General features: G+C 41.9%; 1 long non-coding RNA gene across 1 annotated transcript; it reads left to right on the forward strand.

Annotated features, from left to right (window-relative positions):
- The first annotated feature begins 1262 nt into the window (after positions 1-1262).
- LOC137384567 (uncharacterized) lies at positions 1263-12635 on the forward strand. The gene is made up of 3 exons (XR_010977612.1): positions 1263-1349; positions 10280-10440; positions 12543-12635. It is a non-coding gene; the product is annotated as an uncharacterized lncRNA (long non-coding RNA).
- The last annotated feature ends 515 nt before the right edge of the window (positions 12636-13150 follow it).

Here is a 13150-nt window from a genome sequence, read left to right on the forward strand (position 1 = left end):
CAGTCCACAGTGTTTTCTAACTTATCTTCTGAATGCCCTGGCTCTGATTTTAAGGTCATGTCCCCTTGTCCAGCACTCCCTCACCAGCAGAAATAAAGTTTCTCTCCATCTACCCTATCAATTCCTTCCAAAATCCTAAAAACCTCAAACACATCTTAACCTTCTATATTACAGGAATGCAAGCCTACTCTCCCATAACCTAACCCTTGGAACACTGGTAATCTTCCAGTGAATCTGCACTGAACCTCTTCTAGGGCCAATATATCCTTTCTAAGGTGCAGTGTCCAGAACTGTACACAGCACCACAGATGTGGTCAAACCAGGCCTTTGTGTAGCTTTGTACTGCATAATGCATGTAAAATTGTATTTTTCAATGGAACTTAGTTCAGATAATAATGTGCTGGTTTGCAATAATCTGTGTGGTGCTGCAGGCATTTGTAGCTACTAGAGGCACTGGCATCTTCCTGTGTAACATTAATCTGCTACTAAATGCAAAACCTGTATGAGTACACATGCTTGACAGCACAGTAGGTTCACACGTATATTCTATATCTCTCACATCTCAATTTGGCATGACAGGACAACTGTTTTGACAAGTCTTGTTTGAAACTAAGACTTGAATTTGAAAATGTTCTCTTCATATTTTGCCATTCAGCATACTAAAAGCTCAGTGCAGCTTTTTTTTAAAAATGCTGTCAAAATGATGGAGAATGCCCTTAGATTTTATACTTTGCAAACTGTTAAGCTATTATAACTCCTATATAAATTTTATGAGATTGCAGCAAGTGGATGTATTCTTTACCACATTGGGCAATCAGATTGGAAAATGTTGCTGAAAATTTGCTGTTTGTTTTGAAAGGGACAGGTAGATCCTTGTGCTCTGATGCAGTTCAATAGCTTTAGCTTTGTTCTTGTATTTTTTAATCATCGACTCTGCAAGGATGGAAACCAGTAACGCATGAAGGAAAAAGTGCAGCGAGCCAATTTGTTTTGCAGTTTTTTTCACAATGTGAATATAAATTAGTTGTATGCTAATGATCCATAAATTTGTATCAAAGCCGAAAACAAATTTTGGTGCGGTTTAAAAACTTGAATAAAATAGTTTTCTTTTCGCCTATTTCACTACTGATCTATATTCACAATGACAAACATCAGCAGAGAAGTCAGTGAACCTATTTATTTGGCTTCACAAATTTACCATTAAAACAGCAAATTCCCATTTCTCAATAGTTACAAGAGTCTGTTCTGCTGCAACTTATACGACCTCCTCCTTTCTTCTACTCTTCAGTGAACTCAGTGGAGCTATTTTGATCATCTTTGGTGATAATCTGTCCAGAGACTACATCTTGGTAAGTAGGCTGAAGTGACTGAAAGAGTTAAGGCTTCTTCAAAGCTGAATAATAATGGTACAGTTTCTAGTTGAAGCAATTAAAGACACCATTCATGAGAGGGAAGATTTTTTGTGGTGACTCAGTTTATTAAATTATTCTTTCTTATTTGGAGACATCTTTGTGATATTTTACCGGATATGCCATACTTTTAGGTGTCCTTTAATTATTTTTTTCGTTAAATTCATTTAAAATATTGAAGTAGGGAAAATAATGCTCACATGTTTAATTTCTTTCAAAAATGTACAGCAGACAGCTTCCATTTTATGTATTTCTACGTAAATCTTTGTTTTACAGAATGGTGACATTTATGACCTATAACTTTAGAGCAGGATTCTGAAACAGATTCCTCAAATTGACCACAGTACAGTGCTCCATACCACAAAATTACGTACTGTCGCGACTGCTACATTTCATCCAGATAACTTAGTTATATACAATTAAACAGATGGCCAATACACACTGCGCACTACTTTGAACAGTGCTCATGTCAGAAATTTTACTACATATTGTGATTTTTTTTTACAGGAGAGCAGATCAGCCAACTCCGCACTATATGCCATGTTTTCCATTTAGATTAAAAAGTACCTCTAGTTGAAAAATTATCAAAATTACATTTTTTAATTTCCCCTTTTTTTGATTTTTTTGATTTCTTCCACATTTGCAATTATTAATTACCTTGTTAAATGAGTTAAGGTGTCATGTCACTGTGCAAATGAATTTGCTACACACCCTGAATTTGTATTAATAACCTCTAATTATATATGTCTTACCTGAATTAGTTTTAATGAGTGGTGCATATGTAGTTGAAGATATTTTAACAGTAAATTAGTGCACACAATGCCTTCCATTAATATATCCCGACTAACTGCGATAGCAAGAATCAGACTGTGTACCAGGAGGAATCAAATGTTTAGGCCTCAATCAATGTCTGTATTATATATAAGATTACTTAAGTCAGATACCACAACTACTTCACTTAACTATCTCATCAAGCAGTATCTTTGCTACATTCTTCTTCACACAGTCTAATGTAATGATATATGTGTACTGCAGATATAGGACAAGTGGTTGTGTTAGTGATGATGTAATACAGTTTATTTTGTTTGACACAAAGGAAATGATTATTGTTCAAAGCAGCATATGACATGACTTTTTGTAACAAATGGGGGGAAAAAGGGTATAAGAGTTAATATGCTAATTCAGTCCCTAAACTAAAAAAAAGACTTGCGATAATATCGTGCCTTTCATGACCATTGGATGTCCCAAAGCGCTTAACAGCCAATGAAGTCCTTTTGAAGTGTAGTTACTGCCATAATGTAGGAAATGCAGCAGCCAATTTGCGTACAGCAAGCTTCCAAAAAACAGTAATGTAATAATGACCAGATAATTAGTTTGTTGTGAGAGTGATTGAGGGCTAACGAGGCCAGGACACTGGGGATAACTCCTCTATTCTTCATTGAAATAGTGCCTTGGGATCTTTTACTCCCATCTGAGAGGGCAGATGGGGTCTCGGACTGAGTCGTAGAGTCATGGAGATATACGGCACAGAAACAGGACCTTCGGCCCATCGTGTCTGTGCCGGACATCAGGCACCTATCTATTCTAATCCCATTTTCCAGCACTTGGCCCATAGCCTTGTATTTTATGGCATTTCAAGTGCACATCTAAATACTACTTAAATGTTGTGAGGGTTCCTGCCTCTACCACCCCTTCGGGTAGTGTGTTCCAGGTTCCAACCACCCTCTGGGTGAAAAAATGTTTCCTCAAATCCCCTCTAAACCTCCTGCCCCTTACCTTAAATCTATGCCCCCTGGTCATTTATCCCTCCGCTAAGGGAAAAAGTTTCTTCCTATCGATCCTATCAATGCCCCTCATCAGTTTGTATACCTCAATCAGGTCCCCCCTCAGTCTTCTCTGCTCTAAGGAAAACAACCCTAGCCTATCCAGTCTCTCTTCATAGCTGAAATGCTCCAGCCCAGGCAAAATCCTGGTGAATCTCCACTGTACCCTCTCTAGTGCAATCACATCCTTCCTATTGTGTGGTGCTCAGAACAGTACACAGTTCTCCAGCTGTGGCCTAACTAGCAATTTATACAGCTCCATCATAACCTCCCTGCTCTTATATTCTATGCCTCGGCTAATAAAGGCAAATATCCCATATGCCTTCCTAACCATCTTATCTACCTGCACTGCTGCCTTCAGTGACCTATGGACAAGTACACCAAGGTCCCTCTGTCCCTCTGTACTTCCTAGGGTCCTACCATCCACTATATATTCCCTTGCCTAGTTAGTCCTCCCAAAATGCATCACCTCACACTTCTCAGGATTAAATTCCATTTGCCATAACTCCGCCCATATATCGTCTCTATATCATCCTGTAATCTAAGGCTTTCCTCCTCACTATTTACGACACCACCAATTTTCGTGTTATCTGCAAACTTACAGATCATAACTCCTATACTCACTTCTAAATCATAAATGTACACTACAAACAGCAAGGGTCCCAGTACCGATCCCTGTGGTACACCATTGGTCACAGGCTTCCACTCGCAACAACAACCCTCAACCATCTTCCTTTGCCTCCTGCCACTAAGCCAATTTTGGATCCAATTTGCCAAATTGCTCTGGATCCCATGCGCTCTTACCTTCTTAACCAATCTCCCATGCGGGAACTTATTAAAAGCCTTACTGAAGTCCATGTAGACTACATCAACTGCCTTACCCTCATCTACACATCTAGTCACCTCCTCGAAAAATTCAATCAAGTTTGTTAGACACGATCTCCCCCTGACAAAGCCAGGCTGACTATTCCTGATTAATCCCTGCCTCTCCAAGTGGAGATTAATTCTGTCCCTCAGAATGTTTTCCAATAGTTTCCCTACCACTGATGTTAGACTCACTGGCCTGTAATTACCTGGTTTGTCCCTGCTACCCTTCTTGAATAATGGCACCACATTCGCTGTCCTCCAGCCTTCTGGTACCTCTCCTGTGGCCAGAGAGGATTTGAAAATTTGTAACAGAGCCCCTGCTATCTCCTCCTATGTCCTCCGGCTCCACACACGGACTACCACTTTGGTCCCTAATGGGCCTTACTCTGTCCCTGGTTATCCTCTTGCCCTTAATATACTTATAAAATGTCTTAGGATTTTCCTTTATCTTGCCCGCCAGTGTTTTTTCACGTCCCCTCTTCGCTCTCCTAATTACTTTTTTAAGTACCCCCTACACTTTCTATACTCCTCTAAGGCCTCCACTGTTTTCAACGCTTTGAATCTGCCATAAGCCCCCTTTATTTTCTTTGTCCAATCCTCTATATCCCTTGACATCCAGGTTTCCCTGGACTTGTTGGTCCTACCCTTCACCTTTACAGGAACATGTTGGCCCTGAACTCTCACTACTTCCTTTTGGTCTGATGTAGACTTTCCTGCAAGTAGCTTTTCCCAGTCCACTTTAGCCAGATCCTGTTTTATCATATTGAAATTGGCCTTCCCCCAATTCGGTAACTTTATTTCCAGTCCATCGTTGTCCTTTTCCATAACTACCTTAACTCTTAGAGTTATGGTCGCTATCCCCGAAATGCTCCCCCACTGACACTTCTACCACTTGTCCGGCTTCATTCCCTATGATTAGGTCCAGTACCGCCCCTTCTCTTGTAGGACTTTCTGCACACTGGCTCAAAAAGCTCTCCTGTATGTACTTTAAGGATTCCGCCTCCTTTAGGCTTTTTGCACTAAGACTACCCCAGTTGATATTGCGGAAGTTGAAATCCCCTACTATTATTACCCTATTATTTTTACACTTCTCTGAGATTTGCCTACATATCTGCTCCCCATCTCTCCCTGACTGTTTGGAGGCCTGTAGTACACCCCCAGCCAAGTGATTGCCCCCCTTTTTTAAAGTTCTACCCATATGGCCTCATTTGAGGAACCTTCTAAGATATCATCCCTTCTTACTGCAGTAATTGACTCCTTGATCAACAGTGCAATGCCACCTCCTCTTTTACACCCTCCCCTGTCATGCCTGATGATTCTATACCCTGGAATATTGAGCTGTCAGTCCTGCCCCTCCTTCAACCATGTCTCAGTGATAGCAATAATATCATATTCATATGTGTTAATCAATGCCCTCAATTCATCCACCTTACTAGTAAGACTCCTTGCAATCAAATAGATGCAATCCAGCCTTGCATTGTTCGCATGTGCCTTAACAGGTCTATATTTGCACTGCCTTCCAGACTGACTCAGTTAATCTTCTATATTTGACTGTGCATCACCCCTTACTGTACCTCCACTCTGTATCCCATCCCCCTGCCAAATTAGTTTAAACCACCCCACAACAGCCCTAGCAAACCTCCCAGCAAGGATGTTGGTCCTGTTCCAGTACAGGTGCAACCCGTCCAAATTGTACAGGTCCCACCTTCGCCAGAAACAGACCCAGTGATCCAGGAAACTAAAGCCCTCCCTCCTGCACCATCTCTTCAGCCACGCATTCATCTGCTCTATTCTCCTATTCCTAAACTCACTAGCACGTGGCACTGGGAGTAATCCAGAGATTACAACCTTTGAGGCCCTGCTTTTTAATCTGCTACCTAGCTCCCTAAATTCTTGTTGCAGGACCTCATCCCTCTTTCTACAAATGTCATTGGTACCAATGTGTACCACAACCTCTGACTGTTCACCTTCCCCCTTCAGAATGTCCTGCAGCCGCTTCGTGACATCCTTGACCCTAGCACCAGGGAGGCAACAAACCATCCTGGAGTCATGTTTGCAGCCATGAAACACTTATCTGTACCCCTTATGATAGAATTCCCTGTCACTATAGCCCTGCCACTCTTCTTCCTCCCCTCCTGTGCAGCTGAGCCACCCATGGTGCCATGAGCTTGGCTCTTGTTGCTTTTCCCTGAGCCATCTCCCCCAACAATATCCAAAGTGGTATATCTGTTGGAGAGGGGGATGGCCACAGGGGCTCCTGTACTACCTGCCTTCCTCTACTCTGCCTGCTAGTCACCCATTCCCTTCCTGCCTTTGCAGTATTTGCTTGCGGTGTGACCACCTCACTAAACGTCCTATCCACGACGATCTCAGCATTGCGGATGCTCCACAGTGAATCCAACTACAGCTCTAGCTCTGTAATGCGGGTAGCCAGAAGCTGCAGATGGATACACTTCCTGCACACATGGTCGTCAGGGACACTGGAAGCTTCCCTGATTTCCTACATAGTGCAGGAGGAGCATATCACGGGGCTGAGCTCTCCTGCCATGACTTACCTTTAGATCACTTAGTTACTCCCTTTAATTAAAAAATACTAATTACACTAGGGGTCTTGTTCTACTCCAAGCACTACCCACTACAATCTAAAGTCCTTAATAAATTACACTAATTTAAAAAAAACACACTTTAGTACTACTAACCTTATCACTTAGGTTAGTTAGGTAGGTTTTGAGGTGTTTTTTCAAAAAGGAACTTTCCCCTTATCATTTTTTAAGCTATTTAAATGCACTAACAGCTGTTACTAACCCAACCAATCACCTTGCAGCTTTCCTGTGATGTCACTGTTGACATTTTTTTCTTCTTTTTTCAAAACTCCGGCACGCCTGGACTGCTCTCCGCTCTCGGAAGGTAAGTGTCTAGGCCGCGATCCTCGGGCTCTATTTATCGGCTCCTCTCTCGGCGTTCTCCCCTCAGGTCCGCTCCACTCCCAAAACACATCACCTCTGACAGTGCAATTCTTCTTCAGTTCCATTGATTTTTGTGCTCAGGTGCTGAAGTGCAACTGAAACACATAAGGGGGAGTTTTATGCAGATAGCGGGGGTCTCGACATCCAGAAAAAGTGATGCCGGGATTTCTTGGGTCGCCTCTTCTCCGGAAGGCCCGCTCAATCTAATGCCAATCAGGCAGTTAATTGAACAGCGGTGGGCCTTCCACATGATTAAGGACCCCCGTCGCCGGAAGTCAGAGGCTGGCAGCTGCAGTGCCACCGTGGAGGCGGTGGCTGCTGCAGGAGAGCGCCTACCAGAGGCCAAGGAGCATCGCTCGAATCAGGCCTCACGCAGGTCAGGGTGGGAGGGGTCTCGCGGGGAGGGGGTTGCAGGGGAGGTGGGTTCGGCAGTAAGGGCAGGGGGTGGCTCTCAGTTGGCACCCCTCCCCTTCCCAATGCCAGGTCCCTATTTTGGGCACTAGTTGCCTTTAACCAAGGCCACCCCTGCCTCACCTCCCCACACCTCCCGGAGCCAGGAAGCAGCCCGCACAGTTTTCCATGCTGTGCTTCCCATGTGGCAACAGGGCCACCCACCGCACGGCTAATTCCGATTGCAATGGGAAGAGGCCTTTAATTGGGGGTTAATTGCCCAGTTATGGGCCTCAATCGGTGGCGAGGTGGGAAGGCTGTTCACAGGACTTCCTGCCCCGGGCTAAATTTTTGCAGATGGTGGTAGGGTCCCCCCCCCTTGCCACCATCCCACCCGATTTTATGCACTCTCCGCCTCTAAACATGCTGTGGGTGAGAGCATAAAATTCCCGCCACAATCTTGTGACTCAGGTGAGAGTGCTGCCAACTGAACCACAGCAGAAACTGAGGTGAAAACATTGAGAGCAGGCTGTTGTATAATATGACAGTAACTGGAATTTACTACATTGAGAAATAAAGCACTTCATAGAGACATCAGTGCTACCCAAACCACACCAATAAATGAGATCTAAATTGAGGTCATGCTTCCTGGTCACATGTTTGCATTAAATTTGATCATTAAAAATAATGCCATGCGATGGGAAAGCCTGTAAATCATTTTTGGCTGTATTAGTAGGATGTGCATTTTTCCTTTGAAATGCTACACTTCTGCAAAAGTTTGTTTGTTCCAAAAGCAGAAAACAGTGCAAGCTTAAAATAAGAACATCAAATCATGTGACCAGATGGTCACTGATCTCATAGCATCCAAAGATGTTCCCACTATTAGCTTCAATCCCACTGTTTCCCAAGCAACAGACTTCCTATTGATTCAACACACTCTGGAACCTCAAAGCCATCTTCTCTCAATTTCATTCTCTCTCCCATGGCCTAACCTCTGCTTACCTAAAACTATGATTCTTTTGAGGCTTTCCACTGCTTTGGAAATTTGGGATTCACTGGCCCCAGTCGTCATCTCACCATGGATGCCCAGTCTCTCTACATCTCAACCCCTCACTAGGATAGCTTCAGGGGCCACTTCTCCCCACAGTATCCTCACCTACTGTTACCCGACTGCCCCTGTCTGAACTTGACTTTAGCTTCAACACTTTTTTTTTGTTCTGTTTACATTTTCCAGATAAAAGGTGTCAATATGGGAATCTCTACTTAGGAACATAGGAAGATAGGAACAGGAGTAGGCCATTCAGCCCCTCGAGCCTGTCCCACCATTCAATGAGATCATGGCTAATCCTCAGCCTAACTCCATATACCTGCCTTTGGCCCATATCCCTTAATATCTTTGCTTAACAAAAATCTATCTATCTCAGATTTAAAATTAACAACTGTTCTAGCTTCAACTGCTGTTTGTGGGAGAGTTCCAAACCTCTACCGCCTTTTGCGTGAAGAATTGCTTCCTAACATCGCTCCTGAACGGTCTGGTCCTAATTTTTAGACTATGCCCCCTAGTTTTGGAATCTCCAACCAGTGGAAATAGTTTATCTTTATCTAGTCTGTCTTTTCCTGTTAATATCTTGAAGACTTTGATCAGATCACCCCTTAACCTTCTAAATTCTAGCGAAAACAGGCCCTAATTTGTGTAATCTCTCCTTGTAACTTAACCCCTGTAGTCCAGGTATCATTCTTGTAAACCCACGTTGCACTCCCTCCAAGGCCAATATATCCTTCCTAAGGTGTGGTGCCCAGATCTGCTCACATTATTCCAAGTGGGGTCTAACCAGGGTTTTGTACAGCTGCAGCATAACCTCTGTGTCTTTATACTCCAATCCTCTAGATATAAAGGCTAGCATTCCATTAGCCTTTTTGATTATTTTCTGCACTTGCTCGTGGCATTTTAAAGATCTATGCACCTGAACCCCCAAGTCTCTGGACATCCACTGTACTTAACCTCTTCCCATTTAGAAAGTACCCTGCTCTATCCTTTTTTGGTCCAAAATAGATAATCTCACACTTGCCCGCATTGAAATCCATCTGCCACAGTTTTGCCCGCTCACCTAGTCTGTCAATATCTCTTTGCAATTTTATGCCAGCATCTAGACTGTCTACAATAGTTTACAAGTCTGCCTGTCTGTTTTTGTTGAACATGTGGAACACTCTTTGTTTCAGTCCTGTTAGAGCACCAAATGTATTGGATCCCCAAATACTTCACTGGAGTGTTACCAGACATAAATTTGACACCAAGCTACTAATATGGAGATATCAGTATTTGTGACCGAACATTTGGACCCTCATTTGTTACCTCCAGGATGTTGATGATGGGAGACTCGATGATGCTAATGCAATTTAATGTCAAGCAGAGGCAGCTATGCTTGTTGCAGATGGGCATTGCCTGGCTGTTGTGTGACACAAATGTTACATGCCATTTATCACACCAAGCCTGCATGTCTTGCTGTGGCTAGTTCTGAAGCACAGGTCTTCAGCACAACAGTCTGGATGTTGTTGGGGCCTGTAGCTTTTGCTGTGTCTGATGCAGTCAGCTCTTCTTTGATGTCCCGCGGAGTGGTGCTGCTTCATATTTTCATTGGCTATATTCAGTTGTTCACTCTTTGTTTTACTCTTTGCCTTAGTGTTCGCATAACTGACTCTTGAATTTCACATGTTCTCTTCCCTTCCATCTTCAAATCCCATAAAACAGTTGGCTAATCTCCCAGTTTTAAGTTCTGATGAAGGTCTACACCCGAAGCATTGAACATATACTTTCTCTTTTCAGATCCAACAGACCAGATTTGTATTGCCAGATTTGTTCTTAATGCTCTACTCTGGAAAGCCAGTTGGTGAAGGATGATACTGGAGCCAATCTTTACTCAGTTTTACATTTAAAGTAAAACATTACAAACATATACCTTCAAACTCAGGTATACCACAATTTCAGTAAGTGTCTCTTTATATATCCTCAAGTGAAACCCCAATTAATGCCCTCCACCTGCATATAATTAAACACTATTGATATACAATTAACACTTCAATATAAAATTTTGTTGATTGGATCCAGCGGTTACTTTGTATAAATTTATATGTAGGTTAATGTGCAATTTTGTCAGAGTGCCTAAATTTCAATTTAAAGTACATATTATTGGACCTCTTAATATTATGCTAAACAGCTGAAAGGGGAATGTTAAATATATCATGAAGTATTTACACTTTGAATTTATGTATACATAAATATATGTGCTGTACGTATATTCACACAGTATATTAAAAGTCATTCTTTAATAACTAGGTGAACATATACATCAAAGCATTCTATCGACTCATAGGAAATGTAAAGGGATTATTTTAATCAACATTGTCAATGTAACAGATCACCAGAAATGAAGTATTTTTGACCATCAGGTTTTTCTAAATGTAAAAAAGTGAACATTTGTTGGGCTGAAGATTGTAGATCACATCTGAAAACTTTCTGAAGATTATAATATCTTTTTAATCGATATATATAACAAATACATATATAATGTGCAAAACAAAATTTGAGGCTTTAACCACTGTAATCTAATGTGAAAGCTTGCAGAATATTTTATACTAGTTGGCCTGCTAAATTATTATGAAAATAGTTTGCTTTCAGTTCTTTCTAGAGGAACTGGTTTTGCAGCATGAAAGAGTTATGTTAACCTTGGGATTGAATATCTAGAGGAAGGAGAAGATTGGAGTGAGATGATGCAAAATTTACGTAGATTGCATTCTCAGTAACAGGCCAGACTGGAAGGGTTCGTACATCAGGAAAAAAGAAATCTGTTTCCCTTTCATGCAAATATTAATGGCTCTCCTGTGGTCGTGCCTTGTGAGTCAGAAGTCACACAGTTCTACTATGACTGGAACTTTCCACTGTGTCATTCACAGCATTTTATATAATGTTGCTGATGACCCATGGGCGCTGCATATGGCCAAAAAAAAAATTGTGGATCTCTTTGTTGAGCTCAAAATCAAGACTAGTATCTGAGTGTAACACCAAGATTTTATTTGGATGAGCAATTAAACTGATTATTCAAGTAGTTGACATGGATTTAAAAGGTTTCTGGGTACTTACGGACATACAAGTTAGGAGCAGGAGTAGGCCACTCGGCCCCTCAAGCCTGATCCACCATCCAATAAGATCATGGCTGATCTCATTGTAACCTCAACTTCACATTCCTGTCTACCCCCGATAACCTTTCACCCCCTTGCTTATCAAGAATCTGTCTACCTCTGCCTTAAAAATACTTAAAAACTCTGCTTCCATTGCCTTTTGAGGAAGAGAGTTCCAAAGACTCACGACCCTCAGAGAAAAAATTTCTCCTCATCTCTGTCTTAAATGGGTGACCCCTTATTTTTAAACAGTGACCTCTAGTCCTAGATTCTCCCACAAGGGGAAACATCCTTTCCACATCCACCCTGTCAAGACCCCTCAAGATCTTATATGTTTCAATCAAGTCACCTTTCACTCTTCTACACTATGTCCCTACGTCCTGACCAACATTCCTCTTTCAGCCAATACTATTATCCTTCCCCCTGCTCCTAAGATCCAGGGACCACTTTTGCTCCCCAGCCCCACCAATATCTGTGTATAAACAACTGCCTGATACAGTCTTAGAAATAGACATGAAACCTAGATGTATACACACACTGCAGCTATGTCTTTTGACAGATATTAATCCTGCATAAAATATTCCTTCTCTCTGTCAACCTTGGTAGCTCTTCCCATCTGGTTCCCCTGATGATCTCATCAGCATTCGCGATTTAAATTACAGTACTTATTTGTAGAAACTCAGCAGAAATGTAGACCTCTTCCCACAACAAATTGCTCATTTTCATCAAATGGGCACTAATGATATGACCATGTCTTTCAAACTGTCCTATCGTGTCACGGTCTGTCTTCTGCTGTGATGCTGTGAACTGTAAAATTGTCCAAAACTTTTGCAATACTGCTCCTCACATGGTCAATAAGAGGTACATTTCTGGGAAGTACTAGAACGTGATCATTTACTTTTTCCACACAGCGTTCCATCTTGTGAATCAGCCAAACATTGGGGAAGATACCCAGTTAAGTGGGACCGTCTCTTGATGCAGAGAGCTGTTCTCATGACCTGATTGTACAGCATCTATAAGCACCTCATAGGTAAATAATTTTGCAGTTGATCCTCTCTTTTTTTTTTTAAAAAGGCACTTTAAAATTAATTTACCAAACACTAAGTAGTTTGTAAAACCAATTCCATTCATGTTGCCGCTCCTTAAGGTGAGTGTGATGTCACATGATATTATAAACACATGAGGCATTATGAACTGAAATGAAAATAGAAAATGCTGGAAGTACTCATCAGGTCAGGCAGTGTCTGTGAAGAGAGAAACATTGCTAACACTTCGGATCGGATGAAAGGTCAGCGGCCTGATGTATTAATTCAATATTTCTCCACAGGTGCTGCCTGAGCTGCTGAGCATTGCCGACATTTTCTGTTTTCACCAGATTTCCAGCATCTGCAGTGTTTTGCCTTTGCTTTTCACTATGAACTGAGCTCACCCAGCTTCCGTTAAAAAGAGTATTTTAGCTAAACACATTTAAGTATACGAATGATTGACTGATTTCGTGAGAGAATATGGAAAGGTTTTC

Source organism: Heterodontus francisci, chromosome 26, assembly GCF_036365525.1.
Source record: "Heterodontus francisci isolate sHetFra1 chromosome 26, sHetFra1.hap1, whole genome shotgun sequence".
NCBI lineage: Eukaryota > Metazoa > Chordata > Chondrichthyes > Heterodontiformes > Heterodontidae > Heterodontus > Heterodontus francisci.